Here is a 22,904-nt window from a genome sequence, read left to right as displayed (position 1 = left end):
CTCCACCAGCGTGGTTGGCAACTACTGCTGGTCCTTGGCACACTCATGCTCATAAATGCAGGATAATTGCAGAATGTGGTGCCACACAACATGGTACTACACAAAACTGGCGCTAATAGCATAGGCACATATGGAACACACACGACACAGATCTGCAAGTCCCGAAACACATGTGCTACAAAATGCCACTGTTTTTTGTGCATGTACCCCGACATCAATATGGGGTATGATCACCATGCACACGCACACACAACGGGTTGACATACTCTGGATCAGGTGGTCGAGCAGCTGCTGGGGTACAGTCTCCCATTCTTGCATCATTGCCTATCGGAGCTCCTAAAATGTCGTAGGGGTTTGAAGACGTGCAGCGATACGTCGACCGAGAGCATCCCAGACGTGCTCGATGGGGCTTAGGTCTGAAGGACAGGCAGGCCACTCCATTTGCCTGACATCTTCTGTTTCGAGGTACTCCTCCACAATGGCAGCTCGATGGGGCCGTGAGTTATCATCCATCAGGAAGAAGGTGGGACCCACTGCACCCCTGAAAAGGCGGGCATACTGGTGCAAAATGACGTCCCGATACACCTGACCTGTTACAGTTCCTCTGTCAAAGACATGAAGGGGTGTACGTGCACCAATCATAAGTCCACCCCACACCACCGTACCACGACCTCCATAAGATCCCTTTCAAGAACATTAATGGGTTGGTATCTTGTTCCTGGTTCACGCCAGATGAAAAGCCGGCGAAAATCACTGTTCAGACTATACGTGGACTCGTCCGTGAACATAACCTGGGACCACTGTTCCAATGACCATGTACTGTGTTCTTGACACCAGGCTTCAAGGGCTCTCCTGTGACCAGGGGTCAGTGGAATGCACGTTGCAGGTCTCCGGGCGAATAAACCATGTCTGTTCAGTCGTCTGTAGACTGTGTGCCTGGAGACCACTGTTCCACTGGCTGCAGTAAGGTCCCGAGCAAGGCTACCTGCAGCACTCCGTGGCCGTTTGCGGGCACTGATGGTGAGATATCGGTCTTCTTGTGGTGTTGCACACTGTGGACGTCCCGTACTGTAGCGCCTGGACACGTTTTCTGTTTGATAGAATCGTTGACATAATCTCGAGATCACACTTTGTGGCACACGGAGGGCCCTTGCTACGACCTGCTGTGTTTGACCAGCCTCCAGTATTCTACCCCTCATAACGTCATCAATATGTGTTACTGGGCCATTTTCAATACACAGTCGCCATTAGCATGCCTGAAAACGTCTGGACACTTACTTGCTGCAGCGTACTCTGGCATGCACCAACACACCTCTGCGTATGTGGACTGCTACCAGAGCCACCGTGCGACGACCGCAGGTCAAATGCACCGCATGGTCATATGGATGACAATATGGATGGACTGGTTTGCTCGTTCTCTCGACTTAAATCCCACAGGACACGTGCGGGATGCGTTAGTGGGACGTATTGCAAATGTGAGTGTATGTGAATTCCTAAGGGACCAAACTGCAGAGGTCATCGGTCCCTAGACTTACACATTACTTACACAAACTTATGATAAGAACAACACACAGACACACCCATGCCCGAGGGAGGACTCAAACCTCCGGCGGGAGGGGCCGCTCAATCTGTGACATGGTGGATCAAACCGCGTGGCCACTCTGCCAGGCAGACGTATTGCATCTCTTCCACATTCTCCAACGACGATCCAACAGTTGTCAACCACTTTGGTGGAGCAATGGAATGCCTTACTACAAGAGCTCTTCATCAACGTGGAAGCACGTTTCAGAGCGTACATTGTCCTCTGTGGTGATCACATAACCTATTAAGAATCATGTGCCGCCTGTCTAGGAGACGTTCACAAATTGCCCTGACCTGAATGTAATTCTTGTCATTGAATAAAAGTGTCATTTCTGTTAGCGTCATTGTCTTTTTTCTTTCAGTTACTTTCTGTGCTATACTGTAGCAGTTCTGTCTACGAATGGTGTAGCTTTCGTTGACCTATGTTACTTTGGAGTGACACAACGTACAAATTTACTATCGTTTAAAGTTTTGCACACCAGTGTATTTTGTAAGAGCAACAGTGTAGAAAATCGATCTGAGTCCTCCAATAAACATTTCCTGGTAAATCTTCTGTGCATTACGTCGCGTAAGTAGTCTGGAGCAGCTAGACTATTCCGCCAACAGCTATGTGCAAGACTTTTCACGGCATCTTCGAATACGAGATGAATAAACGTTTCACTAGGTGTGCAAGCCAAGCTTGGAACCACCACACAGAGCTTTAATTCCCCTGACTGCAATCACTGAACGTCTGGAGTACAGTGAAGAGACCTCCGCAAGGCGAATCTCATAACTTAGCATGGCGCATTTAGGAACAGTTTTTCCATATGAGAGCCCTCATTTTCTCTTTAGCGTTCGAGCTACTGGAATTTGTGCCTAGGGTTTGGTAGTCAGAGGAGAAAATTTTTGAATAAGGTAAGTTACATGATCCGATTGCAGGTGAGTTTTCCATGAGAATGAGCTATGAAATATAGCAAAGGCAGTCAATTATTTATCTAATGACTACACAGATGATGCAATTATTTGATGAAAAAGTAAGAAACCGAAATGAGAAAAAAGGAGAGAAAGGACAGGGAGAAATGCTTAAGAAAGAACGTCGACGATAAAGAGAAGAGAGAGAAAAAGCAGAATGGAAAGGTGGTAAGATATGGACCAGAAAAGCTGAAGAGAGAGTAAATTGGAAAAGAGGAGAGGAATACAGCAGAAGCATAGGTAACTAACATTGAAAAACAAGAAAACAGTGAGAGGAAACGAAGAGAAAAAGAGAAAGAGAAGTGGGAGAGAGAAAATGAGGGAGGAAAACGAGAAAGTGGGAGAAACAGCAGGAAGTAGGAAAGGTGGGAGCAGAAAAGGGAAAAAGAAAATAGAAAGTTTCGTGGTTAGATTGATTTGCACACTGTAAGTGTGGTGTTTGTTCATGGTGCAACTGGTAAAAGGGCAGATACTTCTATATATGTTGCCTTAGTACGTACACACATCCATGTACTGGTTGTTTTTTGTCTCTACACAGAACAGTCTTCCCACAAACACTTCACATAATTTATTACCTGATGTTTTCTGCACACTCATAGCTGCACCACTGTATACATACTAACAGTTTTGAATCCACACATCCACACTTCAACACCTGACCTGCTTCCCAGGAAAAAATAAGCATTTAATGGCGTGCTCTAGGCAGATACTAACCAACTGAAAAACATATTACCTCTAATAATTATAGTTATTAGTCTGCAAATGAAGTAAATATTGATGCACGGTCATTCGGTACACTGTTCTCATTCACTAATAAACATATCTGTTCTTATACCGGCTATATCGTGTATATGTATTTTGACCTACTAACTTTGAACAGTTATCATGTTTTGTCAAAAATGGTTCCAATGGCTCTGGGCACTATGGGACTTAACATCTGAGGTCATCAGTCCCCAAGAACTTACAACTACTGAAACCTAACTAATCTAAGGACATCATACACATCCATGCCCTAGGCAGGATTCAAACCTGCGACCGTAGCGGTCGTCCGGTTCCAAACTGAAGCGCCTAGAACCGCTCGGCCACTCCGGTTGGCCGGCTCCTGTTTCGTCTCTGTGGGGATTACCAACGTAAGTTGCTAGGAAATCGTTAGAGATGGTTCATTGAATATCAGCGATGTACGTTTTCTAATCCGGTGGTGATATCTCAGAAATGTATCCCAAAACGCGCAATGACGGTATGTTAATAGAAATTATATTCGTGGCCAAGACTAGTGTATTTCCATTCAGTGCTAAATATGGTATCAGATAATCTAAGAGATTTCTTGTCAAAAGTGATAACAGTTTTGGAGCACTGAGAAGCTTAACCCTGTCTCTTGGGTCAAGATTAGTCTAGAAACTCTTAATAATAGTATTTTCTAAGTGTAGCGGTGCAGAAATAGTTCTGGATCCACCACTAAAGATTTTACCTTCTGAGATAAATGTTGTTTCACGAAGATAAGAAATTATTTTTCAAGGTGGTAGTATGGACTGCTTCCAACAAAATATTCCATGTAGCCCGAAAAAGATACTCACAAGAAGTGTCGGTCAAAGATAAATGTTTAAGTTCAAAGTTGATTTTCATAATTTCCACTTCCGACTTCAACACGCTTTCGAATTCTCACAATAATACCGTTCACAGCTCTTCTGTGGTCGCCCTGGTGTTTGCCAGCCTCCGTGGCCGAGCGGTTCTAGGCGCTTTAGTCTGGAACCGCGCGACCGCTACTGTCGCAGGTTCGAATCCTGCCTCGGGCTCGGATGTGTGTTATGTCCTTAGGTTGGTTATGTTTATGTAGTTCTAAGTCTAGGGGACTGATGACCTCAGATGATAAGTCCCATTGTGGTTAGAGCCATTTCAACCTTTCTTTTTCGTCTTGGCGTTCTGTTATGAAAACAGCACAATCAGAATCTGGGCAATCAATTAGCCTCCTGTATTTGCTACGTAGATTTCGATTTTCAACCAACCCACAGGCATAAATCTGAACGGGTAACGTCTGGGGACCACTGTGACCAACAAATTGGCCGTCTCTGCCGATCTATCTTCCAGAGAATGTAAGGTTACATTATGTTGCACCTGAGGACTAGAATGCAGAGACAACCCATCATTCTGGAAGAACAAATCCATCCTTATAGCCAAAAGAATCTTATTTACATTGATGATGATTGACAGCTGTTCGAAATGAAATCGGAATAAATTCGCCGACCGCGAATAACTTGACGTCAGCTTTATTAGGTACAGATGTTCTACTTGTTGTGACATATGAACGATTATCAATTATCATCAATTTAAATATTGGATGCTCAGGCGAGCACTATATGATAATTAATGGGTCTCGATTATTCATGGTCTTAGTCTCACTAATGTGGGAATACAGAATTAAGCTGCGAGTATTCAATGATGAAAGAAGGAGACTGTGGTGTAGGGGTGTAGACAATGTGACGTATGGAACTTTGGGTCAGTCAGAGAGGCGTGCATGGATAGCCTAACGGTAAGGCGACTGCTTGCTATAAACGGGAAATACGGGTTCGAGTCCCGGTCCGGCACAGTTTTTGGAATGTCACCAACAGGTAGAACATCTGACGCCAATTTAGTTACATTTAGGGAATTTATTTCCATCCAAAAGAATAAGTTCCAGATACGGTCGGAGCTCATATTTGTTGTTGTTGTTGTTGGGATGTTTAAGGGGGACTAAACAGCTAAGGTCATCAGTCCCCCAGCTCATATTTAAGTAGGTGTTATCTGTACGAGTATGCGTAATTTTGTCGATAGCCTCACGAGACTGTGATTTGGCGTCCGCTGCGAGTATGCCTGACCTCATATTCCCACGCAGTCCAACATCGGGCCACTGTCACATCGGAATCCCGACACAAATCTTGCTATTGCACGAGTTGACCAGCACGACCAATGGAGGCCCTCTGTGACGCCACTTTCAGGTCCTGGTAACGCTGTCTCACACAAAAATGCGGCATCTTCATGTTCTTCACAGTGTTTAATTAACAGCAGACGCTGATCATCTCTCATATCTACCCTAAAAGGCCAGGCAACAACCCTAAACACGAACAACGTTAACGTGCCTCGAGGCTTTTCTACATATAATTCTAATCATTTAAATACTCCCCTATGTATTGTACTTGTAAGACGTTACTCTACTGGCCATTAAAATTGCTGCACCAAGAAGAAATGCAGATGATAAAGGGGTATTCATTGGACAAATATATTATACTAGAACTGACATGGGATTACATTTTCACGCAATTTGGGTGCATAGATTCTGAGAAATCAGTACCCAGACAAACACCTCTGGCCGTAATAACGGCCTTGATATGCCTGGGCATTGAGTCAAACAGAGGTTGGATGGCGTGTATAGGTACAGCGGCCCATGCAGCTTCAACACGATACCATAGTTCATCAAGAGTAGTGACTGGCGTATTGTGACGAGCCACTTGCTCGGCCTCCATTGACCAGACGTTTTCAGTTGGTGAGAGATCTGGAGAATGTGCTAGCCAGGGCAGCAGTCGAACGTTTTGTGTCCAGAAAGGCCCGTACAGGACCTGCAACATACGGTATGGCATTATCCTGCTGTATTGTAGGATTTCGCAGGGTTCGAATGAAGGGTATAGCCACGGGTCGTAACACATCTGAAATGTAACGTCAACTGTTCGAAGCGCCGTCAATACGAACAAAGGTGACCGAGACGTGTAACCACTGGCACCCCATAATATCACGAATACACGCTTGAAATGTGCGTTCACCTCGATGTCGCCAAACACGGATGCGACCATCACGATGCTGTAAACAGAACCTGAATTCATCCGAAAAATGACGTTTTGCCATTCGTGCACCCAGGTTCGCCGTTGAGTGCAGCATCGCACGCGCTCCTGTCTATGATGCAGCGTCAAGGGTAACCGCAGCCATGGTCTCCGAGCTGATAGTCCATGCTGCTGCAAACGTCGTCGAACTGTTCCTGCAGATGGTTGTTGTCTTGCAAACGTCCCCATCTGTTGACTCAGGGATCGAGTCGTGGCAGCACGATCCGTTACTACCATGCGGATAAGATGCCTGTCATCTGAACGACCGATTCCACATTCTGCTAACCGTCATTTGATCTCGACCAACGCGAGCAGCAATGTCGCGATACGATAATCCGAAATCGTGATAGGCTACAATCCGACGTTTATCAAAGTTGGGAACGTTATGGTACGGATTTCTCCCCCTTACACGGAGCATCACAGCGTTTCACAAGGCAACTCCGGTCAACTGCTGTTTGTGTATGAGAAATCGGTTGGAAACTTTCCTCATGTGAGCACGTTGTAGTGTCGCCACCGGCGCCAAACTTGTGTGAATGCCCTGAAAAGCTAATCATTTGCATATCACAGTATCTTCTTCCTGTCGGTTAAATTTCGCGTCTGTAGCACGTCATCTTCGTGGTGTAGCAATTTTAATGGGCAGTAGTGTACATTGACATGCAACCATGTTATTATTTACGTGGCCGCGCGAAATTAGCCGAGCGGTCTAAGGCGCTGCAGTCATGGACTGTTCGGCTGGTCCCGGCGGAGGTTTGAGTCCTCCCTCGGGCATGGGTGTGTGTGTTCGCCCTTAGGATAATTTAGGTTAAGTAGTGTGTAAGTATAGGGACAAATGACTTTAGCATTTAAGTCCCATACGATTTCACACACACACACGCACATTTACGCGTTATTCTTAACGCAAACAAAGGATTTTTCGTTGAATGATGAGCGGTGAGCTATTTCATTCCAGTGGGTGAGCGATTCTGTTCCGATCCCTGGAGAGTGCGGTTTTCCCGCTCCTTAGCTGCGGCCTGTGGGAACAGGCGGCCAGCAGGCGCCAGAGGCGGCGCCGCACTCACCCTCCGCCACGCTCCGCATCCGATCATCAGCGGCGCCGTGTTTATGGCTTAATGGGCGGCGCTGGGGCCGGCAAATGAGACGTCGGCAGATTGCCCGGTAATTGCGACACCGCGCGCGCCACCCACGCCACGTGTGGCGGGGTCTGGGGTCCCTGGTCGGCCGGACCCTTTCTCCCCAGATAAACACGTCGTCGTTTGTCTCCGGGCCCTATTAGGCCCGATGCCAGGAACAACGAGGCGCTCCTGCGGAATAAAGACGGCCGTTTAATGGACGATTAAACGACGTGGAGCAGTTGCGGCGGTCGTTTTATTTAGTAGCTGATTCCGAGAAGTAGCAAGCCGCAGACATTTGCATACGTCACTCTGCGGGGAATAAAGGACCTCGAGCTAGAATATCAAATCCGTACCACTATAGATGCAGATACGTCCAATCACCCTGGCTGGGGGTCTTCCTCTACGCAGGTGGCATTTCTTTGTATTCGTTCTAAACAAAAAGCCTCGCCTTTTTCAAAGGCTAGTCATAAATCTTTAAATATGACCTCGAAAATATCAAGCTCCCATCATGATAAAAAAAAAAGTTCAAATGTGTGAGAAATCTTATGGGACTTAACAGCTAAGGTCATCATTACCTAAGCTTACACACTACTTAACCTAAATTATTCTAAGGAAAAACACACACACCCATGCCCGAGGGAGGACACGAACCTCCGCCGGGACCAGCCGCACAGTCCATCATCATGATAATTCATAATAATATCTAACATTCTCCACACACTAATCCTTCGACGGGACACGTTCTTCCTGATATCTTCAGCATCGACTGCAGAGAGTTTGCTGTTTGCGCGAGAGGTCTGTTCCGCCGTTAGGTGTTTAACAACAACGACGCTGTACTGTTGTATATATAAGTAATTCTTTTCATCTGATTTTACGATAAACTTGTGTAATTGATGTTCTGATTTCATTTCCTTTTTTTATGCCATTATGTTAAGCAAACTGTAAATAAGTTTCAATGTGAGTATTAATGTTTATGTCAAACGTCAAGAAATATTGTAATAGAATTGAACTGTAACAAATTTTGAAACTGTTGTAAGATGTTTAAAATTGTAACTGTGCGTCTGGTCCATACGTAGGCAATGTGTTAGGATATGTAGAATTCAACCTCGGGTCAATACCCGGTCTGTCAGGGAGCGGTAAAAGGTGGATGGCAGGCGAGCGCGGGAAAATGCACGCGGGCACTGCACGGCGCAACGGGCGCAGTAGGAGTTGGAGTTTGGCACTGGTTTGAGCAACACCTTCTGGAGCGAGGAGGCTCTCCTGAAAGACGTAGCTTCACTGAGCCTCGGGTATGCCGTTCCAACGCCCACACAGCATGGCAAAATTCCATAGGCACTAAATGGAAAAGTATTGCTACGCTAAGAAGAATTAAAGTGCCGATACGTCAAGAGCCATAGCTGTGGCTGTATGTGTGCTCTGTGCCTCGCCATCCTGCTGCCCGTCAACCGCCGCATCGATACTAGCAGGTTGAAACTTTTATTACTGTATTCGCATGGATCAGAGAGTGAACTGTCTTTGTTTGGTGCAATAATAACCTAAATTTTACCAGAACTTTTCCACCATTTAATTATCCTCACAACTAACCTAGACAGGGTCCTTTCCAAACGTTGTGCAATCCGAGTGTCCCGAAATGAAAATTAAAAATTGTGTTAATAATATTTATTTGCACACCTAGCTTTATTAGAATGGTGTTTAAAGAAATGTTTTGTTAGCGAACCAGTAAATGAATAGCGAAGATCTAACGAAGTCGAAAGATAACTTTAGTATTGATACAGTAATGAAGTTTATCATTTCGAGACAGAATTATAAAGGCATTTAAGTGAGCAGTAAATAAGATGAAAAGACAAGTAACTCATATACTGGAAATCTTGACTGAATAATAAATTGAGTAATTCATTTTTCTTTAAATATAGCGATCATAACAGTTTCAGATTCCCCCCTTCATTCATTCTAAATTGGTATGACCAGCAACACTTAAAGTCAATAGAAAAGTCAAAATTCATCAGTGTTTTATCTTTATCAAAATTGACATTTAGTGTGTGGCATGAAAGTACAATTTCTAGGGTACCATATGCCCGATTTTAATCAGATTAATACACAGTATAAAGATTTGTAGTAAACATTATAGTGAAGTGTTATGTATCCATGATTTTCCATATCAGTACAGAATGTAAAAATATCAGTTCAACTTATTTTCTGGTTCTAAAATTCTACTATATTATGCAGGTTACAACTTGTGAAACGACCCCTTCGAAAAATTGTGCAAGACTGTTCTTAAACTGACACACATTATTTTTAGCGCAACGCAATCTGACTTTCAAAAATCCCTACAAAAGATTGGCCCTGACTAACATTAACCTATACTTTTGACAAATCATTTACCTCACAAAAATCTCCGTTACTCAAGCTACTACAATTCAGCGAGCGCCACTACTGCCAGCTAAATAAAAGATTCAAACTACGGAAGACACTAAATACTGATAGGCATAGTCAGAAAATGAAAGATTTTAATAGAGAACAAGCAATGTATTTACCTCAATAGTGTTCAAAAGTCATAACGTATATAGCAGTTCATGACATCCAGTCTTACAAATTTCTCTCTCCCCACGTCCAGCACTGCTGGCGGCTCCCCTCCAACTGCGCAACGCTACGCGCTGTTAACATCCAGCTGCCCAACACTACAATGGCGAGTATTACAACAATGCCAACCAGCAACAGACTGCACACAGCACAGCCAGTGATTTTCATACAGAGCGCTACGTGGCGTTGTTGTTGTTGTTGTGGTCTTCAGTCCTGAGACTGGTTAGATGCAGCTCTCCATGCTACTCTATCCTGTGCAAGCTTATTCATCACCTAGTACTTACTGCAACCTACATCCTTCTGAATCTGCTTAGTGTATTCATCTCTTGGTCTCCCTCTACGATTTTTACCCTCCACGCTGCCCTCCAATGTTAAATTTTGTGATCCCTTGATGCCTCAAAACATGTCCTACCAACCGGTCCCTCCTTTTTGTCAAGTTGTGCCACAAACTCCTCTTCTCGCCAATTCTATTCAATACCTCCTCATTAGTTGTGTGATCTACCCATCTAATCTTCAGCATTCTCCTGTAGCGCCACATTTCGAAAGCTTCTATTCTCTTCTTGCATAAACTAGTTATCGTCCATGTTTCACTTCCATACAAGGCTACACTCCATACAAATACTTTCAGAAACGACTTCCTGACACTTAAATCTATACTCGATGTTAACAAATTTCTCTTCTTCAGAAACGTTTTCCTTGCCATTGCCAGTCTATATTTTATATCCTCTCTACTTCGACCATCATCAGTTGTTTTGCTCCCCAAATAGCAAAACTCCTTTACTACTTTAAGTGTCTCAGTTCCTAATCTAATTCCCTCAGCATCACCCGATTTAATTTTACTGCATTCCATTATCCTCGTTTTGCTTTTGTTGATATTCATCTTATATCCTCCTTTCAAGACACTGTCCATACCGTTCAGCTGCTCTTCCAAGTCCTTTACTGTATCTGACAGAATTACAACGTCATCGGCGAACCTCAAAGTTTTTATTTCTTCTCCATGAATTTTAATATCTACTCCGAATTTTTCTTTTGTTTCCTTTACTGCTTGTTCAATATACAGATTGAATAACATCGGGGAGAGGCTACAACCCTGTCTCACTCCCTTCCCAACCACGGCTTCCCTTTCATGCCCCTCGACTCTTATAACTGCCATCTGCTTTCTGTACAAACTGTAAATAGCCTTACGCTCCCTGTATTTTACCACTGCCACCTTTAGAATTTAAAAGAGCGCATTCCAGTTAACATTGTCAAAAGCTTTCTCTAAGTCTACAACTGCTAGAAACGTAGGTTTGCCTTTTCTTAATCTTTCTTCTAAGATAAGTCGTAAGATTAGTATTGCCTCCCGTGTTCCAACATTTCTACGGAATTCAAACCGATCTTCCCCGAGGTCCGCTTCTACCAGTTTTTCCATTCGTCTGTAAAGAATTCGCGTTAGTATTTTGCAGATGTGACTTATTAAACTGATAGTTCGGTAATTTTCACATCTATCAACAACTGCTTTCTTTGGGATTGGAATTATTATATTCTTCTTGAAGTCTGAGGATATTTCGCCTTTCTAATACATCTTACTCACCAGATGGTAGAGTTTTGTAATGACTGGCTCTCCCAAGGCCGTCAGTAGTTCTAATGGAATGTTGTCTACTCCCAGGGCCTTGTTTCGACTCAGGTCTTTCAGTGCCTGGTCAAACTCTTCACGCAGTATCTTATCTCCCATTTCGTCTTCATCTGCATCCTCTTCCATTTCCATAATATTGTCCTCAAGTACATCGCCCATATATAAACCCTCTATATACTCCTTCCACCTTCCCGCCTTCCCTTCATTGTTTTGAACTGGGTTTCCATCTGAGCTCTTGATATTCATACAAGTGGTTCTCTTCTCTCCAAAGGTCTCTTTAATTTTCATGTAGGCAGTATCTATCTTACCCCTAGTGACATAAGCCTCTACATCCTTACATTTGTCCTCTAGCCATCCCTGCTTAGCTATTTTGCACTTACTGTCGATCTCATTTTTGAGACGTTTGTATTCCTTTTTGCCTGCTTCGTTTACTGCGTTTTTATATTTTCTCCTTTCATCAATTAAATTCAATATTTCTTCTGTTACCCAACGATTTCTACTAGCCCTCGTCTTTTTACCTACTTGATCGTCTGCTGCCTTCACTACTTCATCCCTCAAAGCTACCCATTCTTCTTCTACTGTATTTCTTTCCCCCATTCCTGTCAATTGTTCCCTTATGCTCTCCCTGAAACACTCTACAACCTCTGGTTCTTTAAGTCTATCCAGGTCCCATCTTCTTAATTTAGCACCTTTTTGTAGTGTGTTCAGTTTTAATCTACAGTTCATAACCAATAGATTGTGGTCAGAGTCCACATCTGCCCCTGGAAATGTCTTACAATTTAAAACTTGATTCCTAAATCTCTGTCTTACCATTATGTAACCTATCTGATACCTTTTAGTATCTCCAGGATTCTTCCATGTATACAACCTTTCTTTAACGTGGCGTTACCAATATAATAAACGTGGCGTTACCAATATAAAAAACCTAAACAGCCTACTTACATTTGTTGTTTTCTAAATGAATATATACCAACTTGTACAGGGAAGGAACTCAGTTAATGCCTAATTAGGCTGGTAACCGTATTATTGTCACATTGGTAGCATATTCTGGTTTGCTTTTGATCCATCCTGTCGTGTGATTGCATTTCGAACTTACTTGATGGACCATTGTTATTACAGAGTGGATGTAAGTCTGATTTGCCATCATTCAGGTACACGCGGTCGACATCTATAAGAAAATCATTTCTTATAAGGTGAATGCTGCTCACTTACCGTAGCACCGGCTTTAACAAGTACTGTGTCAGGTCAGGGATTACAGGTGGCGCGGAGATGGGGTGGAGGAGGGGGAGGGCGGCGGGGGGGGGGGGGGGGAGGGGGTTAGCGCTCAGCTTGGAGAGAGCAGAGACAGACCATCTCGTGGCAGTCGACGTTTGGACGATCAAATTGGTTGGTTGGCTTATTTGGGGGAAGGGGGCCAAACAGCGAGGGCATCAGTCCCATCGGATTAGGGAAGGATGTGGGACGTGCCCTTTCAGAGGAACCATCCCGGCATTTACCCGAAGAGATTTAGGGAAAAAGCGGAAAATCAAAGTCAGGGTGGCCAGAAGGGGGTCTGAATGGTCGTCCCCTCGAGTGCGAGTCCAGTATGCTAAAAACTACGATACCTAACTCGGCGGACCTGCAAGTGAAACTGATGCAACCTTTTTGGCAGATTACTCGGTGATGCCCATGAGATACTGTGGGTAACTCCGTGTGTGATAAAATACGTTATCTGTTCTGCTAATGGTCATGCATTGACATCTTGATGCGTGTTCGCCTGCCGGCTTCGAGTTTGTGTCTGAGTTCATGGTGCGTTGCGGAAGTGATGACTCTATACCGCCGAGTTAACTCGGCTTTGTCAACGTGCTGTTCTGTATCACAACTGTACGGAGGCGGAATGTGTTGACATTTTTACGGAGCCCAGGACACTGAAGGTAGCAGACGGGGTCTCCCAGAACCGTCCGTCGCTACATGCGATGTATACGGGGGAAAGCCGCACAAAGTTCCGTGTCCCCGTACCAGTTTGTAGTGTACTTGGCTTTCTCTCAGAGTTCAGTACTGCAGTACTGCAGTTTTAGCGCTAACGTAATGGAAAATGGTTCAAATGGCTCTGAGCACTATGGGACTTAACATCTGAGGTCATCAGTCCCCTAGAACTTACAACTACTTAAACCTAACTATCCTAAGGACATCACACACATCCATGCCCGAGGCAGGATTCGAACCTGCGACTGTAGCAGCACAGCGGTTCCGGACTGAAGCCCCTAGAATCGGTCGGTCACAGAGGCCGGCGCAAAGGAAGACTAACCAAAAAACAATAACACAGCTTTAGGGGAAAGTAGCCGTGTTTTCACTCCCGAAGAAGCGGAAAATGAAGTGCGGAAGATTTTGTCAGTGCTAATAAGCGGGTAAAAGAAATAAACGATACAGTTTCATCAGTTTACCTTGCAGAAGTAGGGCAGTTGTTCAACGAAGGCTGTGCCTTAATAACATCGTTGCCATCACACTGAAGTGCGAATCAATCGTTACATTGCATCAGGAGAAAGATCCCACCGATCCTGGAGGAATATTATTCCAAACAAAAAAATTTACTGATAAATGATGGTAGCAATATTTTACTTGCAGATGGTAACAGGGGACCGAATGACAGAATACTTGTGTTTGCCAAAGAAAAGAGAAAGCGTGATTGTCAAACTGCGAATCATTATTCGTGAATACAATGTTCAAGAGTTCGAGCAAGCAGTTTGGACAGTTGTTTATATTCCACACCGACTTCAATAGTTCTTGGAAGGAAGGAAACACCATTCCAATTGTTTACGCTTTGCTCACAAATAAAAAGCAAGAAACATAAGAACTTTTTTAAAATTCAGTACCGCCATTAGACTGTTGTTTATTTACAGTGTGACTTTGCACTTACACAATCATGATTTCGGTTTTAAAGTGAAATATATTATGGCTGTGGCCCCGCATTACGAAAAATATTAAGTATAAGAACGTTTTTTGAAAGCTGTTAAAACTAACGTGTCTGAATGGTACCATGTATCTCTGATGACGGGCTTCGAAGTTATCTTCGTCCAAGCAACTAACACTTTGTTGCCTGAAACAAAGATTACTGGCTGCAATTGTCATTTTAATCAATATTTGTGGAAACAAGTTCAGTGTTGCTGCCTCGTTCTAGCCTATAAAAAAAGGAGGTTCAAATGATTCAAATGGCTCTAAGCACTATGGGACTTAACATCTGAGGTCATCAGTCCCATGGGCTTAGAACTACGTACACCTAACTATCCTAAGGATATCACACACATCCATGCCGGAGGCAGGATTCGTACCTGCGACCGTAGCAGTCGCGTGTTTCCGGACTGAAGCGCCTAGAACCGCTCGTCCATGGCGGCCAGCGGGAAAGGAGGAAATCCGCTCTCATATAAGAATGTGATCTGCTCTAGCACATATTCCCCAGTAAATTTTGGATGATGGTTGGCTGTGTATTCAGGAGAACACACCTGAAAACCAAAGGCTTCAGGACTTTGTGACTATTTTGAGGACCAGTGGGTGGATAACGAACATATGCCAAAAGAAATTTGAAATTACTGTGGAAGGTGCCATCGTAGTAATAACGTTTCAGAAGGATGGAAGCGAAAAATAAATACATTAATATCAAAAGTTCATTCGTATGTTTACTCATTGCTGAAAAATCTTCGAGTAGATGCAGAGTACTATGGCCACCAGTTTGACCGACTAATTTTAAACTCTCACTGGAGAAAAAAAAGTCAGCAAGAAACTTCATAGTGATGGGAAGCTAAAATCATTTCAGACTTTTTTGGCTTTCGCATAGATGTTACAACGGCGAAGAAAACGTCAGAATCATTGAAAAATTTGTAAATGTAAAAAATAGTTTAAAACAATCACTGGAAATCTTGTAAATATGGTAAATATTGTAAATAAATTTAATCGTGAATGAAAAGAGACTACCTCCTTGTCGTTGGCTTGTAAGTAGGCTGTTTAGGTTTTTTTATTGGTAACTCCGCCGCCACGTAGCGCTCTGTATGAAAATCACTGGCTGTGCCGTGTGCAGTCTGTGGCTGGTAGACATTGTTGTCTGCCGTTGTAGTGTTGGGCAGCGGAAGCTGGATGCTAACAGCGCGTAGCGTTGAGCAGTTGGAGGTGAGCCGCCAGCAGTGGTGGACGTGGGGAGAGAGATGGCGGAGTTTTGAAATTTGTAAGAATTGGTGTCATGAACTGATATATATATATATATATATATATATATATATATATATATATATATATATATATATATATATATTGACTATTAAGGTAAATACATTGTTTGTTCTCTATTAAAATCTTTCATTTGCTAACTATACCTATCAGTAGTTAGTGACTTCCGTAGTTTAAATCATTTAGTTAGCTGGCAGTAGTGGCGCTCGTTGTATTGCAGCAGTTCGAGTAACGAAGATTTTGGTGACTTCCGTAGTTTGAATCTTTTAGTTAGCTGGCGTTAGTGGAGCTCGCTGTATTGCAGTTGTTCGAGTAACGAAGATTTTTGTGAGGTAAGTGATTTGTGAAACATATAGGTTAATGTTAGTCAGGGCCATTCTCTTGTAGGGATTACTGAAAGTCAGATTGCGTTGCGCTAAAAATATTGTGTGTCAGTTTAAGCACAGTCTTGTATAATTTTTCCAAGGGGACGTTTCATATGTCGACCCTTAGCTGAGGATACCTCACTGGAATCTTCTGATTTTTTTCTTGTAGTTTGTGTAATTAGTGTACCATTTGTTTATTGCTAGCGCGTAATAATAGAGAGAATTTCCTTTGAAGTTGTAGTCTTTCATTGTTGTACAGTAAAACAGTTGTGGCATGCATGTCGATTTGCACCAAGTATTGCGCAGCTGCAGTAGCAATTAACGAGATTTTATTTTCAGTGCTATGTTAATGTGTTTTTTTATTTCGCTCTTCAAATTGTGGTTTTCTGTGTTATCGTGTGAAATATTGTGACAATAATGGCGTGTGAAAAACGTAACACTAGGCTCCAAAGTAAACTGAGAAATAATAGTGACGACGAGCGTAGGTTACCAGCTCCACTGTGTAATGAATTAACAGACATTCAAAATAGTAATTTGGTAACTATGCATAGGGACATGGAGCGGGCGTCAAATAATGGTGTAGGTAGTGAAACAATTAGTGAACAGGGAAGCATTATCGATCGATCGGTCGGCAACAGCTCGCGTCAGGAATCCGAAATGACAGGACACAATCTTGCAAATACTGTACATTCAGGTTTCGCGTCCTCACCGTTTTCTCAAATAAGTCAAGACACATTTTCTGCTTGTCAAAATGTGAATGTTGCCGGTGCAAATGCATTGCCCTGAGGAACATGTTTCAGACACCAGTGCATTGTTATTACAATTAATGCAACAAATGGGACAAAAGCTTCAAAAGTTAGACACAATGGAACAAAATCTTCAAACGTTAAACACAATGGAACAAAATCAGAGACAAACACAGCAACAGTTAGACACAATGGAACAAAATCAAAGACAAACACAACAGAAGCTTCAAAAGTTAGACACAATGGAACAAAAGCTTCAAAAGTTAGACTCAGTGGAACATACGCTTGAACAAACACGTGAAGATTTAACTACTGAGTTACATAAAATCGAATCGAAATGTCAAAAAGTCTGTAATGACGTAAAAACACAAATTTGTGAGCATTTTGAACCTATTTTTTCGCTGCGTGAAAATGCATTACAGAATCACGAATCAGCCATAAAAGAACCGCAAACTATTGTTAATGAAAATCATGAGACCTTGCAAGCCAAAATTGACTGAGTTGCATCTACCGATTGGGTTATGCAACTTGCGAAAACTCATCAAAACTTAAAGGACACAGTAGATACGATTTCAACACAAATGGACACTCTGAAATGTGGTTCAGAAAAACACACTGAGGAAATAAGTACACTATCGGAGAAAGTAGCCGAACTTTCGGATCAGTTCACTAACTTATGTGCAAAGGTAGACAATGATCTGAATGACACAGAAGAGTGCGAACAAATTAGGAAATTCAAAGAAATTCTTTGTGAGTGGACAAGTGGTGGTTTATGGACTTGCTATATTGTCCACAAGACTCTTTGATGGTGATAGTGCACCTGCACAGTCGCAACAGTTGGCTGCTAGCCATCTCTACAAGGACTACAGTGGGTCTATACCTTTGATGACTCACCAATTCCATTATTTCTACCAGGACTACAATGGGTCTACTCTGTGTTGACCTACCTACCAATATTCTTCAAAACTTCGACTGACTCTGCTGTGGGTTTGCTCTGTTGTGGCCCGTTACCTGTCTGCATGTCAAGAGTCAGCACTGTCTTGCCGTTGGAAGGACAACACTACTTCTTCAAGACTGCATGGAAATCCACTACTTCCATGTGCATTTTCTTTTATTGCTCAGTCTTTGAGAAAAACACTGCTATTTTACTGTGATGAATGATCAGGACTGTCTATATGGACTGTGAGAAAATTTTAGCTTTTGACCAACATTGTATCGATAAGTGTGTGCATTTCATTTCTAATTATGAAAAAACTTTTCAAATCTGTATTGGCCACTGCCCAAAACAATTTGTAAATTTTGTAGTGGTGAGCATGGGGGCTATGTAAGTAGGCTGTTTAGGTTTTTTTGTTGGTAACGCCGCCGCCACGTAGCGCTCTGTATGAAAATCACTGGCAGTGCCATGTGCAATCTGTGGCTGGTTTGCATTGTTGTCTGCCATTGTAGTGTTGGGCGGCGGCAGCTGGATGCTAATAGCGCGTAGCGTTGCGCAGTTGGAGGTGAGCCGCCAGCAGTGGTGGACGTGGGGAGAGAGATGGCGGAGTTTTGAAATTTGTAAGAATTGGTGTCATGAACTGATATATATATATATATATATATATATATATATATATATATATATATATATATATTGACTATTAAGGTAAATACATTGTTTGTTCTCTATTAAAATCTTTCATTTGCTAACTATACCTATCAGTAGTTAGTGACTTCCGTAGTTTGAATCTTTTAGTTAGCTGGCAGTAGTGGCGCTCGCTGTATTGCAGTAGTTCGAGTAACGAAGATTTTTGTGAGGTAAGTGATTTGTGAAACATATAGGTTAATGTTAGTCAGGGCCATTCTCTTGTAGTGATTACTGAAACTCAGATTGCGCAACGCTAAAAATATTGTGTGTCAGTTTAAGCACAGTCTTGTACAATTTTTCCAAGGGGACGTTTCAGGCTAAATGTCTCTTAAAATTTGTGAAATATTTCCTAGCGAAAACTGACAAGACTGTCTCAAAGACCAAGCCTATGGTAGGGAATAATCGCAGCATTCGCCTTGAGAGGTTCTTAGAATCAAAATCTGTATGGGCAACACCGAATACAAATAATGTGCAGCGGAAACTCCGACAAATGACATGAAATTAAATCGATACTTTGTTCCACCGTTAGAAGATGAGCTAACCAGCATGAAGCCGGTAGAGACAAAATAAATTATCATAAACAAGTGACAGGTCGCAGTTTCGCAGCCTCTCAGCATATGTTGAAACTAATTTCTAGTAACCATGTCATAGACCTCAGCAGTGCTGACGCTCGCTCGCCGCCTAGCTTATGAGCGCTCGCAGGAAAATGGGACGGCCAGTCGTCGTACCGTACCGCATCACGGCCAACTAGCAGCGCACAAGTGCAAACAGTTTGCTACCTTCAGAGCAATGACCATAATTATGCTCGGCACAGCCTTAGATGCGAAGATAGATACGGCAGAGTGCTTAAGCGGACACTCCACCCAAAAATTTTACTTTTTACTTCTTTGCCAATATCAGCCAAATTTTAAAATCGTGTCGGTTACATAAAGATGTACACATGCAAATATTTTGAACTTGATAACTTCACTGGTTTTCGAGGTTAAAAATTTTAGAATTATTTTAATTGCACAGTTGAAAACCAGCTTTTGGTACTCATGCCATAATTTTCACATGCCAGATTTTTGTAGGTACATTCACAAGATATAGTTGAAAGGTTCTGTGCACTCGTTTTACGAGAACTATTAATACATAATTTGTTTTTATTTTTTATTTCAAATATCACCCTTAAATTTTCTTTAATTATCGGTACATAGATGTGGCGATAAAACAAACAAATTACATTTTCAATAATACCACTACATAGAAGCATGTAAACACATCAAGAGTACTTCCTGCAAAAAATTCATTCTAACTGCTTCATATTTATGATAAAAAGTTGGCACTGGGCTTAGAAAACCAGACTTACGGTAAAACTGATTTTAACATTTTATCAAAAAATGAATGTTATTGCACAGACCAATTAAAATTCACCGGCACCTAACGTTTTCCCTTTCTTCTTAGATGCGGCTTCATGTAGTTTCAAGAGGAGGGTAGCTTTTTTCTTGAATTTTCTGAATAAAAATCTGCTCATGGTCTTCTTGGGAAGCTGCTATGATAGAGATATCTGATTATGAATCAGTGCCCATTTCCTTGAAGCTTGTTCATTGTACCGAACAGCACTTCAGCATATTCCCCAAATTTATATTTACACAGTCAACAGGCAAAGTAACTGATTTCCACCTACTAGCTGCCAATTCTTTTGCTTCAGTTTTCTCCGAAACCTAGTAATTCGTTTTTCCCAGTTTGAGTAAAGTTCGGAGTAAAGATGGATCTGTTTCTTGGTGCTAGAAATCAAAAATTATCTTTGGCATCCTTCGTTGTGCCAGAGCCCCTTACACAGTCCGTATCGTATTTCAAACATTTCATAGATATACTTGTAATTCCAATATAACCAAATAGTTTGGTTGTTAAACGGAGGAATTTTTCACTTCCTAACGATGAATAACCTGACAGAGACTTTGGTCTAACAATCGTGCACTTTGGCTACGTACGAAACTTTCAATCTCCAGAATCAATTCTAGAAATGCCCGCTAAGCGGTGGTTTCAACATCCGAGTAAAGAAATGTCCCTTCTCAGGAGGGCGTGGTGGGTGAGGCAAAATTTAACAGTCGGCAAAAGAACAGTCTGTGACTGTCTAAACATTGATGGTGGTGTCTGTTTTTTCTATATCGTGTCTCCCTACCACTTTCACGCAACGACGCTCTGAGCGTGTTTTTTAGGGAATTAACTAGTTTGAACCTGGGACCTGTTGCTGGTAAGGAGACGCCAGACCACACATGACATGTAAAATTCAGAAGAGTTCAGTGAGACTAGCGATGATATAACCAAATATTTAATAATCTCAGCGTCAGCTCCACTGCACTCCCTGTAAAAGAATCTTAATACTAACTAAATTTAGTGGAAAGGGTTCAAGGCTTTCCTATTTTTAGTTAGCTGGTAAAATAACGTCGAAAAAGCAGTTAAGTTTACCACTGGAAATTTTATTCTACTCACAAAACATTGTTTATAAATTGCACTATTGATAAAAGGAGATGTTTTAATACAGGATGGTAAAAACCAACTGCGTTCAACAAAAATGTGAACGAATATTCCCTGAATGGGTTTCCAAGTTCTACAATGGATTGAAGGATGACCTATGCCATATCACATCTATAATCTAGGTTTAAATTGTTTCACAATAGAGCAAACTATCAAAATGGTCTACAGTGACCCTCAGTTATCTTTAATTACTTATCTAACTTGTCGTAAATTACAGTGGCTGATGTGGCTTCTCTATAACTATATAACAGAGAAATCATCGCGTTTCAGATTTTTACTTCAAGAGGCAAATGTGAACACCATGAGCTTTAATTTACGATCGACACTAGCACACGCAAAAAGGGGGTGTAACAGATGAGACTTCTGCAGTTCTGAGTGAAGCCTTATGCGCTCAAAAATGCGGCATCGCGTGAGTTCATTACCTTGTCGGTGTTTGTCAGGGGCGGCGGCCAGCGCTGCTCCGCTCACCACACCGTCTCGGAAGCAACTCTTCTCCTTACTACCTTACAACAACTTACCGAAGTTGGTTTAGAAAAAAACTATCTGGCTTTGTTTTCATCTAACTAATCAGGGTCTCAATGTTAACCTTAAGCTCTACCTACAAAAATTCTGTCTATCCAATGAGAAACGTTATACTTTTCGTGGTGGGGCAATGTTTTTAAAGTTTGCAACGTAACAGAGACGCTAAAAAGTCTCACTCTAAAACCTGCAGCTGGTGTGGTCCTTTTAGCGTTATCGTAAGATCTATACTGTTCTTCTGGAGGGCTCTATTTTTTAACATGGGCTGGGGGTGGTCCTTGACGTAACAGAGACGCGAAAAAGTCTCACGCTAAAACATGGGGGTGGTAGTCTTAGAGGTAGGCTGGCGACGTGGGTGTCCAGTCCGTCTCTTATCGTAGGGCCTTCTAGCTTAACATGGTTCTGCTCTCGGCTTCTGTTCTCGTTTCTCCCCTCGGAACTGCGTTGGTCTCATGGTGGGAAGGTACGACATGTATTTAGGCATTCTTGTGTTAGTCTGTGGTATTCCATTTGCTCACTCGTTACTCGTATTACTTTGGTTAATTTAATGTCACGATTTATTCGGAGCTATGTGACATACTACTGGATTTGCTTATCATGTCAGGGTTTTCATGGAAGGTGTTAGATTTGCCTGACACCTTACATATCACCACCTTTTGAACTTAATTTTTGCTCTGAACTTAGGCAATGATTGAATCGTTGTCTAACTCATTCTTTCTTTATTTAAGTGTGAAGTTTGTTTTTTATGAAGTTTGTTATCGAAAGTAAGGAGTCTTTCACATCGATTTTCTTAGAAATATTGTTTTTATAAATGTAGTAATTAAGTAAAATCTATTCCTAACACATTTTCTAAATATCATGTACAAGTAAAATGTTTTTGTAGACACTTATTTCAACATTGTTACACTAACAAATAAGAAATATTTCCAAGAATTGCTTTGACAAAGAATTATACATACACAAGTATTGAGATATTATCCTAATAAATGGTAGAAATGTTAAAAAAAGGGAAAAAACCCAACAAGATAATTTTATATTCTTTACTTTTATAAGGAGAAAATAATTAAAATATATTTATTCTTTTATTTTTATGAGGAGAAAATAACTGGCATATAGTTTTAGCGTTTATTATGCCTTACTTTGTGTTCTTTATATACTGTCCATTTCAGAACTAATGACTTGTTTTTATCGATAGTTTATTTTTTACTTAAGTCCATAGCCAATGACTGATATTTTTTAGTTTATT

Source organism: Schistocerca gregaria, chromosome 4, assembly GCF_023897955.1.
Source record: "Schistocerca gregaria isolate iqSchGreg1 chromosome 4, iqSchGreg1.2, whole genome shotgun sequence".
Taxonomy (NCBI): domain Eukaryota; kingdom Metazoa; phylum Arthropoda; class Insecta; order Orthoptera; family Acrididae; genus Schistocerca; species Schistocerca gregaria.
Note: the sequence above shows the minus strand (reverse complement) of the source record.